The sequence below is a fragment of the Pleurodeles waltl genome, chromosome 8, assembly GCF_031143425.1.
Source record: "Pleurodeles waltl isolate 20211129_DDA chromosome 8, aPleWal1.hap1.20221129, whole genome shotgun sequence".
Lineage (NCBI taxonomy): Eukaryota > Metazoa > Chordata > Amphibia > Caudata > Salamandridae > Pleurodeles > Pleurodeles waltl.
Window position 1 is genome coordinate 1,286,367,631 of NC_090447.1, and position 18,806 is coordinate 1,286,386,436.

The window sequence follows — 18,806 nt, forward strand, 5'->3', positions numbered from 1 at the left end:
AAAAGTGGCCTGTTCTTGGTCAAGAGCTGCAAATGAACAATAACAAGGTATGATTTCAAAGGTTGTCAGAATGCCAAGCATCCAGAAGACCACTATCCCTCATCTCATATCATCCTCTCTTTGGCATTAGATGAGTCTAGAGGGCCAGTTCTGTCCAGAATTGTGTCTAGTGTTAGGTTCCAGTCATTACATTTTACTAGGCAGGAGGCACCAAATTCTAGACGTAGTCGTGAAATAGTACAGAAAGGGGACCCTAGCCGAGTTAGAAAGAGAAGCCGATTCTGCCCTCAGTAAGGAACCATTGCTGTCAATTTTTGAAAAAGCGTATCTACCCTCTGAGTGAGTCCATGTTTTTAAAATATTACAAGACAAGGAGAAAATTTAAAAACTTGGGCAGTGTTTGAATGCTGATTTTGTGTGTGTCTGCAGATTTTGATTCCATTGACCACATCATTCTGTTTGACACTTAAAAGGTGCATGTTCAAAGGGATGAGTTCTACAATGGATCAAAGGTGTGATCTCAAGTAGTGGTGTTACCACCTCTATGCTTGGAGACGAAAGCCCTTTCATTTGGTATCCCACAAGGACCTATTATAACCTCCTTCCTTAATCTTTGTCTCTAACCTCCAGCACCATTACTTCATCAGCATGGAGTCTGTTTTACTTATTTACAGATGATACCCTGATCCTCTTTAGTCTAACCCCTCATTTCTAGCCCACTTCAGCTAGGACAGATCCTCGGTTCGCTGCCCTAAGCATTAGCCATTGTGCACTGGTGGTTATTATCCACCAATTTATTGTGAATGAGCCCAGTAAAAACAGATTTTACCTGTCCCAGCAGTCAAAGTCAATCGGGATGCCTGTGGATGGCCTGCAATTATGAGCTGGTCACCTACTCCTTCCAAAGAATTCCACAGCCTGAAGTTCCTACTAGACAACCTTTCCGTGGAAGGCCGAAGCTCTAGCGTGTCCTGGACATGCTTTGTCCAGTTTATTATGCTAAAGAAGATTCTACTGATCATCAGGGCAAATTTTTATATCATGGTGATAAATGAGTTAATCCAGTCAAATCAGGATTATTCAAATTCCATCTAACTGGCAGCCCCCGAAAAGCTTCTCCACCAGCTTTAGCTCATCCAAAACATGGCCACCTATACAGCAACAGGCACTGATAGAGAACCAGTCATGGCCCTAGCCAGTCATCATTGAATCCTTACCCTTGTTATGGACCCTCTAGCGCGAGATGCTTTAGTACATGTTGTATTCTACAAATAAAATGAACATAATTTTACAAGTATTTTCTCCTATTTAACTGGAGACTCAGCTGCTAATGGCTCTCCTCCCTCCAGTCCCTTTTAAGGTTCCAGGATTCAGAAGGAAAAAGGTGATTTTACTGATTAACAGCAACATCAGGAGACCTGGAGGCTATATTTGTCAAGACCTTGTTCTATAAGATGAGACTCCTTTTAATTTTAAGGACCTTAGGCTCAGTTGTTTTGAATGGCAGCGTGTGTGTGTAATACTCATGACTAAGCTTCACTCTGACAGTTCAAAACAAACATTAAGCAGAATGATCAAACCAAAATGAAGGAAGGGATGCAGGGAGGGTGAAATGGAGGTCCACTAAACAGAAGAATATATACTGGAGCCTAGAATTACTAAGCCTTTGCTTAGCACTTGTGTCGTACAAGCCAACACAGGGCAATGCAAAGGCTTATTTTGAATTTACGAGGCCACACAAGCCATGATTTGCGTGGCGTGCATGGCTTTGTAAATAAATGTAATGCAACACAGCTACTTGTGCTGTGCTATGTTACATTTCAACCAGGAAAGCATTCCAAGGGTGTATCATGGATATTCCCATGCATCCACCCATAGGTTTTGACACATTCCAAGATTTACTAAAGCTAGCCAACCTAGGAATGCGTCAAAATGCAAAATGAAATATCTTAATTTCTTGTATTCAACTGCACATATAGAAAGAAGAAAGTGCATGTAAGGATTGTTTTGTGCAGGAAGGTGTCCCTGCACAAAATAAATCCGACCTATAACTCATACCCCCTTGCACTATGATGCAAGGGTACCTGCATTGGTGCTAGGCACAAGGAGAGAGAAGAAAAGCTCCATATCTTTGTAAATACGGAGCCTTTCTGCTCTTTAATGCAATGAAGCGCAACAACTTTGCTTGCAGCTCTGGGCTGTGGGGAAGATTACTAAACATGCCCAGCGTGTTTATTTCAAGTGGCAGAGGTGGTTTAGCTTACATGAGTAAATAACAAACTGCCGACTAGGAAATCATCAGGCAATGTAACCAAAAAGAAGGTGTGATGTGGGTGGTGGGGGAAAGTGCTTCTCTCTAAAAAGCTGTGGTCTCAGCAGTCGTTCCATTCGCCTAAGGTGTGTTGTAAATCAATCAAGTTTGACAGAGACTTGTTCCAATAAGATCTCAACTGAAAGAAAATATAAAGGCATCTAAAAGGGTGGAATAAACGTCCTTAATGGGAAAGAAATGCATTGCGTTGTTCGATGGATAAAGAAAGTAAAAAGTCAATGCCATTGCAGGTTCTTTCTCCTTGCCCACACCGGATATAAAGTGTTGCTCAATACTTTTAATAATTTTTATACGCAGATGAGTCATTGTGTATTTTAATGGGAAGCAGGATGTGCTCCTTCCTTCCCCAGGACTACCAGTACCTTGTTTAGTCCTTCCTTATCACAATGTTTCTGTAACTTTTCTTTGTGTACTTCATGAAGCTCACCCTGAAATTAGGATTAATCAGGGGCAGCTCCTCCACTAGGGTGGAGGAGCGTTGCCCCCCCCCCCCACCACCAGCAGCGACAGCTGCAAAACCTTTTCAAGAAAACGATTATAAACTGTGTTTATTATCGTTTTCTTGAAAAGTGGCAGGGCATTGGTGGGATGAGCACTTGAGGGGAGTGCACAGAGCACTCCCCTCAGAGCGCATGTGTGTTTGGCCGGCTGTCTCAGGCCGGGCAAACACACAATCAAACAGTGCAGGGCTGGAGAGAGCCTGCACAGGCTCCCAGTCTGCCTGGGAGTGCCCTTGCTGGGTGCTCCCAGCCAATCCTGATGCTTTTTTGAGCAGTGTCAGGATTGGCTGCAGGGCAGCATGGGAGCCTCTGCCTGCAGCGCCAGCAACGAAGCAGGGGAGTGGCACTGCACAGCAGCGGAGAAAGTAAGTGTCACCCCACCCCTTTTGCGACCAGCGAGCCGCAACTGGGATTAATGACTTTGTTTCCTATTTTCTGCATTAGGAGAGCAGATAGTTCAATGTCAATGGATTCAGTGGAGTTCAAAAAAAGTTCCAGTGAGTTTGGGTCATAGTACTCCTTGGTTTTGCCTTCCATTGTTATCAGCATGATTGCTAGATCAAGGACAACACCTTTGATGCCCCACTACCTGAGCCTAAGGCAAAGTGCAAGGGATGTCTTTCTCTTCATGGTCCTCTTAAGTAAGTTTGCAGAGATATCAATCTTGTGGCCTTTAGTTGAATATGGACCATTTTCGTTGCAGCCATTATCACCTTTCTATCCTAGACCTGTGACAGAAAGCAGCCAATTATTGGCATTTGCAGAATCAGATGTATTCAAATGCCAAGGTGTAATCCTATGTGCTGGAGGAGCTGAGGAAGTAGCTCCTATCAGTTTGGGCAGAAAGTCTTTAGGTAGTCTGTCATGTTTGCCCTTTCTGTATTTCTTTATTTTCCATTATACCACAAAGTCAAACATTATTGGTGCAAGGACAGCCTCTCATCACCAGTTTTGGAATGTAGAAGCCATAGTTCTTTATTATTAAATTTCCTTTCAAAGTCTTTCGGATTTTTTGCTGTCCATCTGCCTTGGTAAATGTTTGAGCTCTTTTGGTATTTTATTTGTCTTTTCATTCATAGATGTAATTCAGAGTCGGACATCTGAAATTCCTCCAGAAGCATCTCTAGCGCTGCATCAGTCATGGTGTCAGGAAAAGGCTTGTTCAATGTCTTTTTCGCTCTTGCTAGCTCCTCCGAAAAGCCTTGAGACCCACTGTGAAGTCATCAGATTGTAGTAAATGTGTATTTGTTGTGGACGTATCCTCTACCCTCATTTTGCTGGGGTGGTCTACCAGTCACCAAGCAATAGCACGAATTGCGTGCCAAATGCGGATTGCACAATCTCAGTAAAACAGGTAAGTTTCATGTTTTTTTTTCCCCGATCGAAGGCATCTATGGACTAACATTGGGGACCATTGTTAATAAAAACATTGAAAATCTACAGGCTGGACATAAATGACATAGCCACTCAGTGGTGTGAATCCTTCTGGGAGAGTTAAACTGAGTAAAAATAGGAACAGTAAGGCACATATTTATCTTTGACGCAAAAGCGGCGCAAACTTACAAAATACAATTATATTTTGTACGTTTGCGCCGCTTTTGTGTCAAAACATGATGCAAATGCGGCGCGAAAAAAGTATAAATATTGGCCTAAGTGCTTCTATTTCTGCATGTGTGAGGACAGTAATGAAATGAATGAATACAAGCTTCTTGAAGCTGCACTCAGACAAAACAGGAATCCTGCTGTTTGGCTCTAAGGGCCATATTTATGAGCCACTTGTGCTGCCGTTGCGTCACATTTTGTGATGCAATGACGACGCAAACCTTGCAACCATATCTATGATGCCATGCAAAGCCACTTTGCATGGCTTTGAATGGTCTCATAGATATGGAGTGAGCCAAGGCAGCGCAAATCGCTTAATTGCCTTACTGTGCACAAGGGAGGGGTTCCATGGGCGTTGCTGTAGGTGTTCCCAGGCAACACCCATGGATTCTGATGTATCCTCAGATTTACCAACCCTTGTAAACCTGAGGATGTGCCAAAATGCTACACCTCCCAAGGTGAGGCACAGCAAGGAGAAATATCTTCATTTCTCTTAGTTTTTTTTCCCCTTTCTATGTGTGCTGCATTCAGCAACACACGTAGAACAAGCATTTGCAATGCAATGGGTCTCGCATGTGCCCGAGTTATAGCTATTAACCTTGTAAACTCCTAACTGGACTTTTCTTGCCACATAAACTGATAATGAAAAGTAAAACAGTTTCACATATGCAAGCTGATTGTCACCATGAGAGTGAAAGAGACACAGAAAAGGAAACAGAAGTTCACTTACAGTGAAACGTATCAGCAAAAGTGCAATTATCCATGTAACTGGCAAAAGTAGAATGATCCATGTAACCAGCAAAAGTAGAATTATCCAAGTAACAGGGTCGATGTCATGCAAAGCACTGGACTACTGCCCACCAAGATTTTGCTACGTAGGAAATAAAAAGAAATAGTGCAGAAGCCATTCGGAAAACACAGAGCCTCGTATGTTTTCAGTAGTTTACTGGTGCTGTAGAGGAGGTCTAAACACCAGAAAAGGCACGAACCAACCAAACTGATAGGGGTGGTTAAAAGCCCAGAGAGATATTGCAACAGGGGCCAGAGCACTTGTGCGCTCTCAACCCTAAAAAGAAAAAGGCCTCCCAGGATTGTTTTTGTGCAGGAAGGTGGTCCTTCCTGCACAAAAACAATCCTGCATTCAAGGCAGACACCCTTGCACCACGCAAGGCTGCCTGCGTTGGTGCCAGGCAGCCAAAAGGGCTCCAGTGTAGTGGGAAAGGACAGGAATGCACTATATTGATTAAATAGGAGCATTCCTGTCCTTTCCCTTTGACGCACGGCAGCGCAGTAACGTGACATTTTGCGCTGCACCAAAGGTTCGTAAATTTGACCCTAAGTGTCCTAAGTGGTATTAGAAATGGTGGCCTCTGGACTTGGGACCTCTATCATCTCCTATGTCACAAGTTACAATGGTAACAGCTAAATGTTTTGTTATACTTTGTTCTATCAGAAAATTCTCCCTCACCTTCCCATGTCTGCACTGAAAACCACAATCACTGATTTCTTCATGTCTGCATTATGCCAATTCCCTTTATTCAGGTCGGCCTGCTTGTCTTTTGAATGCGGAAGCTCATGTTCTCAAACTCTGCCGGAGGACCTCTCAAGCATCTCCTCCCCACTCTGGACTGTATGCCTGTACAGAAGAGATGTTCTTCTAAAGCCTATTCATCCTGAAAAGTGTGTCTTGATAGGCAAGCTCAGACTCCTCTCTTCTTTATTTCAGTGCTCCTGTTGTTACCTAAGTTTTGCTTGTCGCTTCCTCTTTCTTTGAGGCTTACACCTGATTATGCTGTTTTAGAAATGCTCTGAAAACATGGTTATTCCCACAGATGTAATTGTTCCGCTCATCTCCTGGTTCTCAATGCCAGAAGTAACAATACTTCGGGGTAGCAGTGTACTTTAGAAATAGTATCCATTCATTCATTCAATTAACACTTGTTTATTGTGTACACATATATCTCTGTATTGTGGTGGGATGGATTGATGCAAGGATGCTATATCGGGCGGTTTCATGGTCCGTGTTAGTGCTGTACAAATGCATGTAGGTACCTCACAGTTGTGCTATATATTCTGTTCTTTGGGAGCAACCATTTTGTGGATAACCAAGCCCCACCCTCGACTGAATTTATCTTAATTGCCACTGGTGTAAAACAAAACAACATCCATTAATTTCTCTACATTGTGAACTTAAAGGGATTTACTATGCAACTTATCACAAAAGCAAATCTTATTTCACCAAAGCAAATTTCAGAACCACTGTTTTCATACACCTTAAGCCAGATGTATGACCTTTTTTAGTGGTCATAAACGGAGATTCGGCCCGTTTGCAATCGTTAAAACAGCCTCTGGTATGTACAAACCCTATTTTATGAGTCATTAACCTATTACCGAATCGCAAAATAGGGTTTGCGAGTCGCTATTAGGAAGGGGCATGCCAAGGGTGTCCCTTCCTAATAGCGAGTCGCAGGGGGATGTACGATTGTTTTGCAACTGAAATGCAGTCACAAAAGAATTGCAGTTTACCGCCTACTTCAAATAGGTGATAAGACAGTCGCAGATGGGAAAGGGCCCTCAGGGTGCCCCTTCCCCTTTGTGAATAGTAGGGATAACGTTTTTTAAGAGCAGGCATGGACCACTGCCTAGCCTTAAAATATGAAACAGAAACGTTTCATTTTTTTCTTTTTTAAATGCTTCCCATTTTCCTTTAAGGAAAATGGGCTGCTTTGAAAAAAAACATTTGCTTTATTTAAAAGCAAACACAGACATGGTGGTCTGATATCCACAGCAGGCCACCATCCCTGTGTTATTGCCCATTCCCAATGGGTCACAAATTGTGACCTGCCTCATGAATATTGATGAGGCAGGTCAAATTGCGACCCCATTGGGAATTGCTAAATGTGTCTGTGACACATTTGTACATTTTCTTCTCTGACTCACAAACTGTGAGCCGCAAAAATTCACAATTTGAGAGTCGCGAAAGGAAACGGTCCTACATCTGGCCCCTGGACCCAGCAATGTCGTGCTCATCAATGTAAATCTACCCTAACATCTTCTGTGCTGCCATGTGTATTTGCATCTCTCTGGGGACTGTCAAATATTGACTTATGTTTCCCTCCCTGATGAAACTTTATTTATTGCCCATGGTAGCGTACATAATTTATAACACAAGCTATATCACATATAGAACAAACAGCACATCTCCCTATGTGGCTGCAAAACCATGAATATCTCTAAGAATAAGCGGGCTATAGTGAGTCTGACCAGACATGGATAAGTGCAAAAACATTAATAGGGAAACTTCAATTATAACCCTAAAATATGGATCAACGTCCTTCTGTCGGGGGAGGGGTTAGGTAGGCGCCAATGAAGTAAGACGTGAGTTGTGGTGCTGCCAGGCGAATTCCACCATCCAGTGGCATCCATAGCCGGAAAGCCTGAACTGACCCAAGAAAGTGCAGCACACTGGTTTGCAGCATTGAGACACCCTTGTCCTGGGTACAGGGGATGACATTTGTGGGCAATATTAGAAAAAGGGAGCAACCCAGTAGCCCAGGGACCCGGGTCGGTAAATGATTATCTAAAAGTGAGTGGTCCTTATGGTGGAAGTGTAGCCTACGACTTCCATGGCAACAGTGTCACAAAGAAACTCCTCTGCAAGTTTATTTGGTTATGTAATAAGTGCATTTATTTTGCCAAAGGCCCTACCTGTAGGGGGAGAGGTGTAGTAGGAGGAATTTTATGTGGGGCACAAAATACTACATATCTCTGTACAATACAGCACAACACTGAGAGATGGGGAGGACCTGGTAGAGACTACCTGGGTGACAGGATTTCCTGGCATGCTAGTCCGATATTGTACTGTCTAGTACCTCTCTGGGGGTGCTAGGGGCCAAAAGCAACCATAAAGGACAGCACCTGCACTACTCACGTGGGGTTTGGAGGAACTCCTGCTGTGCTCTTTCTCATAATTTCTTACTTGGCCCACTTGCCGAATCATTATCATGGGCAAATACTTGAAGAAAAGAGACATGAACAACCCGGGTGCATCCCAAGAGTCACATCTTAGTGCAGATGAATGACAAAACATGGTCACGGGACCCACACGAAATGACCATCAGAATACAACACTGGACATGGTTTTGCAGGCTATTATGGCTTCCATCAAGGTGCTCAAATGGAAAAATAAATACTGTTGCAGTAGACATATGTCTCTTGAAAGATGAGCATTGGCACTTGGCTGATAGGGTCACAGTGACGGAGCGGTCCTTAGAGGCAATCGCCCCGGAAATTACGACTGTGATAAAGCCGGATGTGTCAGGGTCAAGGACCTGGAGAGGAGGGCAGAAGACTGAAAACAGGGCCAGAAGGACAATATATAAATTATTGGGCTACCAGAAAGAACTGAAGGCCCTGGCAGAGGTTTGGTGGTCTATCTGGAGAGGTGCTCTATGAAGAGGTGGCACCATACGGCCTGTCTCATATTACGCCTTCAAGCTTGCCCACTGAGTACCGGCACGCCCATCATTCCCTGAAGCAGCTCCAGGACCAGTAGTAGCCAAACTATTATACTATTGAGACCGAGACCATATTTTGATCCAAGCTCGGATCAAGGGAGACATCCTTGCAGAAAACCAGAGTTATGACCTTCCTTGACTTCAACAGGAATATCCAACAAAAATAGGCCTCTTTCTTGGCAACTAAAAATGCCTTAATTCTCTGAATATACAATATCCCGTGTTGTTCCCTTTCAAACTTCGAGTAACCCATGGGGATGAAGTACAGTTCTTTTCCACCTCCACAGCTCTTTGTGACTGGATCGATAGTCTTCCCCAAACAAGGGAGTGCCCGGGGGCATCTGCTCAAAAATTAAACAGGAGGACATCTAGAAAGAAGACGTCAGACCTAGCGGAGGTTGTCCCCTCCAGATCTCAAGCCATGAAGGAAGGACAGATGGTGGTGAGAGAAGTGGCAGCAATTAGTACGGCTGGATCTGACCCCCCCCCACCTCATTGGGAAATGGCTTGGACTCAGAACTGGCCCCAGTGTCCTCCTGGGATACTGCATCCTCATTGCCATGGATAACACCGGCTACTTCTGGTCATATAATTTAGTAGACATCCTTATTGTTGAGATGTCATGCCACATCTTTCTGCCCATATAGCTGAGTGAATTGCCTGAAAGGATGGTGGATAATCAATGGGCCTGGGTGGCCTTCTAACATCCTGAATTCCAGCTGGGTGCATGATTTGAGGCCAGTTAGTGCGGTGACTGGTGAACCCCCCACACCACAGTTGTGCGGATGTTGACTGCATGAGAGTTTAATGTTGTTTGGCTAGTTTGGATGTGCAGGCTGTTTCCTCTTGCTCTGGGGTTTGGGTGTTGGGGAATTTGTTTTTGGTTCTTACAAATTAGTTTTTGGAGCCCCCTGTTGACCCTCGGGCCCAAAGAGGGCACATACCCGATATATATGGCGAGACTCTCCATCCAAAACACTAATTTACCACTATGGCCCTCATTCTGACCCTGGCGGTTCTCTACCGCCAGGGCCAACGGGGGCGGGAGCACCGCCGACAGGCCGGCGGTGCTCCCTTGGTCATTCTGACCGCGGCGCTTTGGCCGCGGTCAGAACGGGAAAACCGGCGGTCTCCCGCCGGTTTTCCACTGCCCCTTAGAATCCTCCAAGGCGGCGCAGCTCGCTGCGCCGCCGAGGGGATTCTGACCCCCCCTACCGCCATCCTGTTCATGGCGGGAAAGCCGCCATGAACAGGATGGCGGTAGGGGGGGTCGCGGGGCCCCTGGGGGCCCCTGCCGTGCCCATGCCCATGGCATGGGCACGGCAGGGGCCCCCTAACAGGGCCCAACTAGGCTTTTCAGTGTCTGCGATGCAGACACTGAAAAGCGCGACGGGTGCTGCTGCACCCGTCGCACGCCTTCCACTCCGCCGGCTCGATTCCAAGCCGGCTTCCTTGTGGAAGGCGCTTTCCCGCTGGGCCGGCGGGCGATCTGAATCAGATCGCCCGCCGGCCCAGCGGGAAAGTCAGAATACCCCTCGCGGTCTATTGACCGCGGGGCGGTATTCAGGCGGCTTCCGACGGGCGGGCGGCAACCGCCGCCCGCCTAGGTCGGAATGACCACCTATGTGATGCAATTATGGCAACCTCCCTAGCTTATAATTTTTTCAGCTGGAATGTGAGGGGCCTCAATAATATCACCAAGTGATATAAGGTCTACACATACCTGAAAAGAAGGGAAGCTCACTTTGCATTATTACATGAGATGCACCTCACCACAACTGAAAGGGAGGCCCTACAAAAACAGTGGCGAGGACAATTATAAACCACCACCAACTCGGCCTTTGCCAGGAGAGTCCCGATATGGGTCCGATCTAGGGTTCCATTTCAAGTAACAACTGAAATCCTAGACGCTGACAGGAGATATGTGGTAGTGACAGGATGATTGGGTGGCTGTTATCTGACAGTAGTGGGTACCTATGCTCCAAACACAGATCAAAGGAGGTTATTTGATGAAATGTCCAGACTCCTAGTGCCATACATGACACATGACATACTACTTGGAGGGGACTATAATTGTGTGGCGGACCAAACCCTAGATAGATCCCACTCCCCACTTTCCGATTCTCTTGTCTGTCGCCTTGCCTGAATGTTCATGAGCTAGCAACAGAGATGGGAAGTAATAGAGTCCTGAAGGCACACCCACCCTAACACTAGGAATTACTCATTCTATCCGGGGAGGCACAACCTACCCGTAAGACTGGACACCTTCCTGTGCTCCCCTGGAGTACAGGATACAGTCCAGAATAAACAATATCTTTGTAGGACAGTGTCAGATCACAACCTAGCATTGCTGTCCCTGGACTGGTCAGAGAGCACCCTTGCATCCCTGACTGGCACCTGTGAGTACAGACATTAGAGGACCAGGTGTTCCAACACACCATAGGGGAGGCTATACAGACTTATGCTATGAATAATGGGGCCACAGAGTTTTCCCCATTGATTGAATGGGATGCCTTTAAGGCGTACATTCTGGGACGGAGCATAGCAGAAATTGTAGGAGTGTGACGCACCCTGATAAAGGACCTTGAAAGGCATGAAAGAACATTTAGGGAGCTAGAGGTTGCAAGTCACAGAACCCAGGCCTGAAACAACAGACACCAAGGAGCAGTGCGCACAGAGAAACTCCAGTGCTGTGACCGCCAAGAGTTTGTGACCAGACCCCATGCGGAATGGGATAATATTGGATCCTTATTAGCATATTTGGCCAATCCTTTCTCCAGGGGCTCTGTTATTCTTTAGATGGGCTCAGGGTCTGGCGAGCACCTTTATGCACAGGGAGCCATAAAGATCGCTTTCAGGAATACTATAAAGTACTATATGTATCACCATCTGAGGTAGATCCCCAACGAATTAGCTATTTCCTCGACCAGTGGCACTCCTGACTATTACACAGGCAGAAGCAGTCATGCTGGAAGGAGAAATAACTGTACAGGCAGTGAGGGCTGCTGCTAAAGTCTTAGCCAGGGACAAGATTCCTGGGCGCAGAATGCCTCCCAGTAGAATTCTATGCAGCATACATTGATGATCTGGCCCCCAGACTGAGGGAAGCCACAGTGATCCCCTTGTTAAAACCGGGTCGACCACCACAGGATATAAGAGCATACCGCCCTTTATCTATGCGCAGCATAGATTATAAAATCTTAAGTAGGATACTTGCAACTTGCCGCTCAACTCTTCCAACAGATGACTGCCCTGATACCTGGATGCAAATCAGCTTGTAATATCCGTCGGCTGTTTGAGATCCTGGATGCAGCCCCCACTGACAATATTGAGGCGATGATTATTGTAGCAATACACATTGAGATGGCCTTTGATAGCCTCCTGTGGGACATCTTATACAGGGTACGGATAAAGATTGGGCTAGGAGTGGGATTTATTAAGTGGGTCAAACACTTGTGTTCAGCTCCCACAGCTTGAGTCTGAACGGGGAGACAGATTTCAGAACCATTTGAAGTGAGACGAGGCACCAGACAAGGATGCCCACTCTCCCCATTATTGTTCACCATTGCAGTAGAACCACTGGCTAGTAAGGCATGATCTGGCAGAGCTTATCAGGGTTTGACAATACAGGGTGTAACACACCACTCAGCACTTTATGCAACACTATGTCACTATTCCTGCGAGACGCAGATGTTGAGCTGTCTAGGTGCATCAGGCCTCTGCATTAACAGGCAAAAGTCCAACCTCTTTCCCCTTTGAAGGATGGCTCCCCAACCACAGAATATGTGGGGCCTTACCTGGGAAAGAACATGCCTAAAATACCTTGGGGTTCGAATATACCGTGATCCCACAGACCGACTAGAGGGCAATATCGGGACTGCAATGAGGAGTCAGAGGACCAGTGTGGATTTCTGGAAGACCGTACCACTGTTGGTAGTGGGCCGAATTGCAATTGCTAAGATGACTGCCCTTCCCAAATTAATGTATTTCTTTTCCACATTACCTATCCTCATACCTAGAAGAATCTCTAAGGAATTGGATTCCCTGCTAACCATGCTCATATGGGGCACAGGTAGACCTAGAGTGGCATTAACCAAATTGCAGGCATCAACAGCAAATGGAGGGCTGGAAGCACCAGACATGGAGATGTACTACCTGGTGGCTCAGCTCCAGTGGTTTGTCCAGTGGCTTGTTCCAAGGGGCAACGTAGAGTCAACGAGATGAGGACAATACTGAACCTCCAGGCCCCTTACTGGCTCCTCCTGGAACTCAGGAGCTCTTTAGCGGGCAAGAGCACCAAAGTAGGAGTCATCCATCACTGCTAGAGACAGACCGTTCAATGCACCCTGACAATGGTATTATATTCACCTGACCTCCCGCTGCAAAGTCTAGAGCACATAACGCAGAGTACCTCCTTACAGAACATAGCAGAATAGTCCATGTGCGGTGTCAACTGCATTTGCGACCTATATGCCAAATGCTGTGCACCATATCTGGCCGCTTTAACGCGGTAACTTGCCTCTACCATGCTATGAGACATGACCTCCCCACACCATTCGAAACACTACGGGAACAATGGGAAAGGGACATCTCACACCCGATTGCACAACTTGACTAGGCAATAATCCTTATGAACACATACACTGTGTCCCGTAATGCAAGATTCAATTTGTTACGTTTTTACTACCTACATAGGGCCTACCTAACCCCAGGACGTATTATTAAACAATAGGGGGCCCATGAAGCGGCCTGCCCATGATGTGCCCAAATAGGAGCAGAGATGTTCTACATGGTATGGGCCTGTCCGTCCCTGGAGGATTACTGGGGTGAGGTGGTGCCTTGCATCAATGAAGTCACGCTCTGCATGATCCCACACACCCCAGTGGCATGTCTGTTGGGGGGGTTAACAAGGCCTTCAAAACGTAAAACGACCACCAGATTCATAGACTTAGCTCTGACTTTAACGAAAAGAGATACTACTATGAATTGGAAAACTGCCAGGGGACCTAGACTAAATAAATGGACGGAGGAACTCATTAGATAGGCGGGGTACGAGAGAGCAGTTCTCCTTAGAGAAGCAAGATGAGGCAGAGGATCGGTGGATGGTGCCCGAACCCGAGAACACCTGTAGGCTGTCTGGTTGACCAAGAGCAGGATACTCCTCCGAGCACACCTGCACACGAGGACACATAAGGAACTACACATCCACTTCATCTCAACCTTAGCTTAAGGAAGTGCTCTGGATAGGTCTGTGGATTACTAGAGATGGGGGAGCCAGGTATCACAACCGTACGGGGGACGGACGAGGGGGCTCGGTGGAAGGGAGAGGGTATGGGAGGGGCAGACTGTTGTTTGCAGCTGGAGGGTTCAGGTCAAGCTTGCAAGTTATCACACTGTTTAAGATTTATTGTTAAGGATGGCCAGACAATGTGCCATTGCGATGTACAATGTAGATGTATCCATGTGGTACATTATTCCTGAACCTCGTGAGTTGTGCTTGTATTACTTGGAAATGCAATAAAATCTGCTAACAAAAAAAATTCCTTCTGTCCACTGGATCACACCTTTGTTCCTACAATTTAGAAAAACAAATCTAAGGACACTCCTCAAAGAACATCGCATTCCTCCTCATTAGGGGCTTCTGTGCCCTGGTAGCCTGCCAGATACCACTCAGGTGAATTTCACATCCCCCTGCAGAGAACCCTCTGTCCTCTCGTCCTGACGTAGAGCACTGCATACCAATAGAGACTTGCAGTATCGCAATACAAGGAGTGCATACGTAATACATACAGAGAGTCTGTTCACACTATGTGGATAGTGGAATGTTGGGCAGGGGAGTGAAAATAAAGTGTGGACTACTGTAAAACCTGTGTTGTCCCATAGTATTTACTTTTAGCCTGTCAGAAAAGGCAGCAGCAGACTGTACACAAGTTTACCAAAAAGCCAAGGGTGCATGGATGAAATATCACCACCATCCATAGGCTGGACCCTTGCCCCAACCCTAACTCCTGATATTTGCTGCTGAGGGGTTATGGGAAAGGCAGATATCGGGGACCAAAGACTGTTTACTTTATCTTCCATCTGCTGCCTTCATGACCTCTGACCCCAAGGGCAGGAAAGGCAGTGTCAGCAGTACAATGGTAAGACCTGCTGTCCCTGGCTAGCTCTTAATGAAGTTCAATGCTGGCGATATGCACATTTCTAAGCACGTTAAATACCTGCACATTGAGAATGCAAGGGTGTTACCGACAAGGACTACAGGTGGTTTTTCATTACAAGAAATAGAAACTATTCTGACACCTTATACTCTTGTTTTATACAATTTTCTTAGCCACTACAACAGATTATATACTGTTAGTTTAAAGATAAACAAGATCAAAGTGCTGATCCCACAGTTTAATGTTTAAGGGAGCTGTAGAAAGTTACAATGCACAGTTAACCAGCCTTGGTTACTCAGCAGTAGTAATAAGTGACCACTCCTGCTGCCCCTCGGGCTCCAAGCATTCCTCTCCCGGCTGCACAACTCGAAGCAGAGATGTCTTGAGAGATCCCATCTTACCAGCCAAGAGGTAAGGACGGACTGCAAGGGATGCATACACTAGAAAGAAGCGTGTCAGTGCGAGTAGAATGTAGGATTGTGGAATCCCGAGGGATCTTCCCAATCAGCATGTAATGGAAATGAAGCATCAGCATGGCAGAGGACAGACTACAAATATTCTACAAATAAACTTCAGAGAGGAGAACGTGCTTTTGTTATCCGGGATGCATGTTAGGGTCCAGCTAAAAAGATAATTATACATTAAATTTCTTTACTCTATATTTCTTTAATGTCATGCATTTAAGTGTGCCTATGGCACTGGAACGGAGGGTCTGTGCAGGTTATAAATGTCAGGGTAGTAGTGGGCCGGCGGACCGTGGTAGGAGGGCTGAGGGGGAAGTGGGTTAGGGTTGTGTCAGGTAAACAGAAGGGCCTTATTGCTATGGTGACTACAACGAGTTTGGGTTCGGATTGGCCTGTTCATAAATTTCGGAATCGGATTGGGAATGCCAACTGTGCTTTTACGCCTTTGAATCTAAGGTAGCAGAACGCGGGGTCATGGGGAGACCCTTCCTGCGGGATAATTATGCAGGTAAATCTAAAAGGATATTGTTTGGGCTTTTTAAACACAAAAAAGGTTCGTTCATAAGACGGTCCTAGATTGATTTAACACACGTTATGGCACCATTGTCCATCGTAGGTCCACATGGGCAATATCCATGTGACATTTTCAGAAAATCTGCAGGGGATGAATATACATCAGTGCCATGCCTCCAAGTGGGTATCATTCATATAGTCAGTGGTTACCTTCATCTGTCATGGACCTGGCTCTCCTGGATCTATATTGGACACCACTTCATTGGCAATTCCTAGCCCACTTTTTTTCTTTAAAGTCTGAAAAGCCATTTGTTATTCTCAAAAAGAAGGAATGGAATTACATATCATAGGATGTTTCACTCAGTCAGGACAATGGGTGCAGACCTATTCACACAGTCCTATGCATTTGTTATACTGAGATGCTTTTGTTCCATTAATTTCAAAGACCAATATTCCTCATTATATTTCGTCAATTCTAGGCCTGACACACAATTTATTTAACAGAAACACACAGATGTTACGCAGAACGTATTTCTTGCATCGATGCTGCTTGGCAACTACATGTCAGTTCAACGAGGTATTGGGAACAGTTGTGATTTACAGTGGCTGCAACTTGTAGAACTGGTCAATGCTCCAAGTCAGTTGGAACAGGTGGGATGTCTTTGAAAAGGATGTGGACGAATAAGCATATCTAGGAAACCTGCAGAAGAAGTGAGGCCTAGGTAACTAAGGGTGGTGCCTGATGACTGTGAAATAGAATCCTGCCGCTGACAAATACCTAAACTGCGTCATAACGAACAAAGAACATCCAAAATCCGCACACAATGCAATACTTATTTAACAGAGTATGTAGTACCATTATCTTGGGCTATACACAATAAACTACTTTATTTAAAAAAAAAAAAACTTTTTAGAAAGTAAAAAGTACCTTGTCTGTTTGCTATTTGCTGCCCTTGGTAAGTCAAGTGTACAGCAGGGATAACATGGTTAATTGATTGCAATGAAGAAATCTCTCTGGGCCTGACACACTAATAGTAGTGTCCTTCATGTCACTTTGTCACTGCGTCACAAAGGGCTTCCGATGTCGTTGCGTGCTACACTGGAATGTGAGAGGCGGATGGGTAAAGTTGTGTGGCTATAGATAGCTTTAGCTATCTGCATGCAGACTTACAGCTTCCAGTACATTACATATAGTGAGATAAAGCTTTAGGTCAAACCCTTGCTCATGATTGGATGGCTTTGTTGTCTATTTCATTTCACTTCCTTGCTCTTGATTCAATGGTTTTGCATCACTATCCTTGTGGTTGTTTCCGCCGCGGACATTTAGATCTCACAATGCTCTGACTCGGTGGTGTATCCTTCCATTACTGATGTCAGGCCTTGCTTTACGGTGCAAGGGAGGGTCTATTTTCTGCCCTTCTCACACCTAGGTCTCCCTCTTCTCCTATAGCCTCTTGTATTCCCTCTACCGCCACCTATCCCAGTGCCCTCTTCTACTTTAATGTAGCTGCCTCTCCGCTGCATATCAATTGAGCCATCTGCTGCAAAAATGTAACTTTTCATGTTTCCACAATTGTGTATCTCTTTTGTAAAGATAAAAACATTGAATTACTGAGTAGCCAGGCTCTGACGTGTAATTTACAGAAATTCAATACATAATTACTGAATTATCTGGGCGACCAAATTCTCAATAGCGGCAGTTCCCCGAGAAGTAGTCTCATTACAGCTTATTTCATAGCGTCGAAGTCTCTTTTTGGTGTTACTATAAACTGTTGCTGAGCATTCAGTGACATCTACTGGATTGCTAAATAACTACAACACGGTAAAGTTTATTTTGTTGCAACTACATACAGTAAAAAACAAATATGCTTACGTGCATAGGAACATTATTGACATTTGAGAATCACGGGGTTCTTGACTGGATGAATAGTATGCCTCCGCAACAATCTTCAGGAAAGTCTTTTTTATTTGTTGTTGAGCATTCCATAGGAGTACTGATGTTTTCGTGCTATGTCGCCAACTTTTTTCAAGATCACTGGCCGTGCATATGTTCGTATGGCTGGCAAAGACACCAGCCCGGTCTTTCTAAAGCCAAGAGTTATTAGCTTTGGCAATGTTTATTTTAAGCCGGCAATGGAAAGACATAGAGGCATACGTTCCATGTCACTCATTTTAGGTTTGGGCTAACAGTGCTTTAGTCTGCAAGACCTTTTGCTTATAATATAAGTAGTATAGGCTTCGGGCAACACTGGTCAATCATTTGCTAATTTGGATCAGGCTGTGTCAGTCAATGGTTTGAGACGCTGTCAGTCATATTCAACAGGGAATCAGAGGATAATTTATGTCAACGTCGTGATTTTGGCTGTTTGGTGCACTATTCCACGTACGTTTGAAGCGTTTGCTTTACAATACACGAGTGATCTTTGCTTCTAAAAGTAAACTCAACCGTCACACATTTTTTGGTCGCATTCGATTCTGTATCTCAAGACATATATTGTACACAGAAAGCAATTTTTACTGTAAGGGCATTTTTTGAGTTCTTATGACATGACTCGAATGTGAGCCTGGCCCTAACCTGGCTCCTAATTGCTTTTTATTTATCATATCGGATAGCCCTCTGGAGGTCAGGCCTTCCCTAGGTGGGAAGCACCAAACAGCTTTGAGGTGTGCGAGAACTACTCATTAATATGTGGGCACTTGACCAGAATACAAGGTAGCTG

The 18,806-nt window shown here is 45.2% G+C and overlaps 1 protein-coding gene across 1 annotated transcript in view; it reads left to right on the plus strand.

The window, feature by feature from the left end:
• The first annotated feature begins 15,420 nt into the window (after nt 1-15,420).
• The window catches only part of C1QTNF9 (C1q and TNF related 9), a 176,066-nt gene continuing 172,680 nt past the window's right edge, over nt 15,421-18,806 (plus strand). The window contains exon 1 of the mRNA XM_069202241.1: nt 15,421-15,520. The gene's annotated coding sequence lies outside the window, so the exon portion shown is untranslated. The remainder of the gene's footprint in view (nt 15,521-18,806) is intronic.